General features: G+C 39.5%; 1 long non-coding RNA gene across 1 annotated transcript; it reads left to right on the top strand.

The window, feature by feature from the left end:
* Positions 1-1,227: 1,227 nt before the first annotated feature.
* LOC116548206 lies at positions 1,228-1,898 on the top strand. The gene is made up of 2 exons (XR_004267350.1): positions 1,228-1,515; positions 1,690-1,898. It is a non-coding gene; the product is annotated as an uncharacterized LOC116548206 (long non-coding RNA).
* The last annotated feature ends 830 nt before the right edge of the window (positions 1,899-2,728 follow it).

Raw genomic sequence — 2,728 nt, 5'->3', positions numbered from 1 at the left:
ATGTAGGGAAGGGGCAGGTATGAAGTAAGGTGGATTATCTACACCTGTCACTCATTCGGGATTCTTGCTCCCATGCTGCTGCCCGTTCAGTTGCACAGGAATGCTATGTGATGGCCAGCTGTTTCCTTTCTTGGTTATCATCCACTGCAGCAGCTAGTTAGGTTTGGAGGGATGACTTTTAGTAAATCTTGGGGATTTTATTTGTTTTCACTTTTGGGATTTTGTGGGGTGGGAGTGGGGAGCAGGAATTGCATTCAGACATGACATTTCCATTCATCTCTGCTAATGAAAAGGGTCCTTCCTCGTGGGGGATATCTGTGTGTCTGTTCTGTTTTTTTCTTTTTTTAAGACGGGGTTTCACCATGTTGGTCAGGCTGGTCTTGAACTCCCGACCTCAGGTGATCCGCCCGCCTTGGCCTTCAAAGTGCTTGAAAGTTCCAAGCGGAGGCTTGGAACAAAGGCCAGACACTTGAATTCAAGATTGGCTATATTGTCGAAATGGACTCTAAAATAGGATTGCACTGTTATCCCCAGGGTTATCAACTTAGTCCGTCGATCAAGTTATTGGGTCAGTAACTATAGATTTACTTAGACTAGTGAGGTCTTGGTATGTGTCTTTCTGGGGCTGTGCTGTGCTCTGAGGTCACCCCAACCAAAATCTATAGTCCATTGACGGTAAATTAATGCCTGTGGGTTTTTAAGGTGTTGTTGATACTATTAAATTGAAGCTCCATAGGGTCTTCTCGTCTTGCTTGTGTATATCTGCCTCTTCACGGATAGGTCGATTCTACTCATTAAAAGAAAGGGACAGTTAAACCCTCGTGTGGCCATTCATACAAGTCCCTATTTAGAGAACAAGTGATTATGCTACCTTTACATGGTCAGGGCACTGTGGCAGTTGAACATGTGTCACTGGGCAGGCAGTGCCTCTAATACTAATAATGCTAGAGGTGATGTTTTTGGTAAACAGGCAGGGGTAAAGTTTGCCAAGTTCCTTTTACTTTTTTAAATCTTTCCTGGATGCATGCCTGTGTTGGGTTAACAGTTTAGTTAATGGGTGTTTTAAGCTGTAGTATATAATGATTAGGCTGTTAACTAACAGTAGTTGTTTCGGTCTGAGATAAGCTTATGGGGGGAGAATAATTTCATGTTACTTATACTAACATTATTGCTTCTTTTAAGTAATAGATTAGTCCAGTGTGTTTTAGGAATTCAGTGGAGTGAATAGAATTAAAAGTGAGTAAGTATCGAGCTTAAACGCTTTCTTAATTGATGGCTGCTTTTAGGCCAACTATGGTAGTGAAATATTTTACTCTCTATATTAAGGTTATTTCCTAGGGTCTAAAGAGCTGTCCCTCTTTAGACTAACAATTCAATTTATGGGGGTATTAAATGATTCTGTAGGTAAATTTAAGATTGAACTAAGATTCTGCCTTGGACAACCAGCTATCACCAGGCTTGGCAGGTTTGTCGCCACTACCCACAGATCTTCCCACTATTTTGCCACATAAACGGGTGCACTCTTTTCTTTTTTTTTTTTTTTTAAGTCAATAAGTCTTTTTTTTTCTTTGCAGAAAGAGAGAAAAGGGGGAAAGAAAAAGAGAGAAAAGCGAAAAGCTTCCATAAGATCTTGTAGAAGGAAAAAAAGTCTTTTTTTCTGATGTAAAAATACATAATTTTTTTTCAGAGGGTGCACTCTTTTAGCTATCCTTGGGTAGCTCGTTTGGTTTTGGGGGGTGTTGTTGAAGTTCTCTATATAAAGTTGTTTCTAGTTAATTCATTATGCAGAAGGTTAGAAGGGTTTATCTTTGCTTTTTTATGCTTATTAGGTTTTTGTCTTTCCCTTACGGTACTATATCTGTTGCACCTAGTATATAATTTCTATCGCCTATACTTTTGTATTAGGTGAATGATTTAGTTATTGTATTTAGATAGTATTGTTGAATGAGGATTTGGGCTAGAGTTAGCTCAAAGCGATCAATTGTTGTGAGATCTTCCGGGTGTAACCCGGTTGCTTTAATTTAAGCTACACTTTGATTCATCCAAGCGCACTTTCCAGTACACTTACCATGTTACGACTTATCCCCTCTATATCAGTATGTAGTGGCTTATTGTTAATACACTTTTATATGATGGTTGAGGAGGGTGACGGGCGGTGTGTGTGTGTGCTTAATGGCCTTGCTTCAATCAAGCTCTCCATTCTTGATTTACTGCTAAATTCACCTTAGGCCCTTAGATTTCATAAAGGCTATCGTGTGATTTTCTAATTTAGAAAATGTAGCCCATTTCTTCCCATTTCATTGGCTGCACCTTGACCTAACGTTTTTATGATGATACTTCTGCTTACTTCACGATCTTTAAGGAGTTTGCTGAAAATGGCGGTATGCAGGCTGAGGGCGAGAGGTGGTAAGGTTTATTGGGGTGTATAGATTACAGAACAGGCTCCTCTAGATGGATGTAAAGCACCGCCAGTTCCTTTGAGTTTCAAGCTATTGCTTGTAGTGTTCTGGCGAATAATTTTGTTAGTTAAGTTATTGAGGTTTAGGGCTAAGCATAGTGGAGTATCTAATCCCAGTTTGTACCTTAGCTATAGTGTATTCAGGATACTAAAGCCACTTTCATAGAACATTTTACTATAACTGGGGTTTTCTACGACTTAGTTACAGGTTAGCTTTATTGGGAATAAAATCTTAAACACTCTTTACGCCAGGCTCTATTAACTTGAGTC

The sequence above is a fragment of the Sapajus apella genome, unplaced genomic scaffold (genome assembly GCF_009761245.1).
Source record: "Sapajus apella isolate SASKATOON/1434 unplaced genomic scaffold, GSC_monkey_1.0 scaffold8039, whole genome shotgun sequence".
NCBI classification, from domain to species: Eukaryota; Metazoa; Chordata; class Mammalia; order Primates; family Cebidae; genus Sapajus; species Sapajus apella.
Note: the sequence above shows the minus strand (reverse complement) of the source record. Positions and strands in the feature narration are given on the sequence as shown.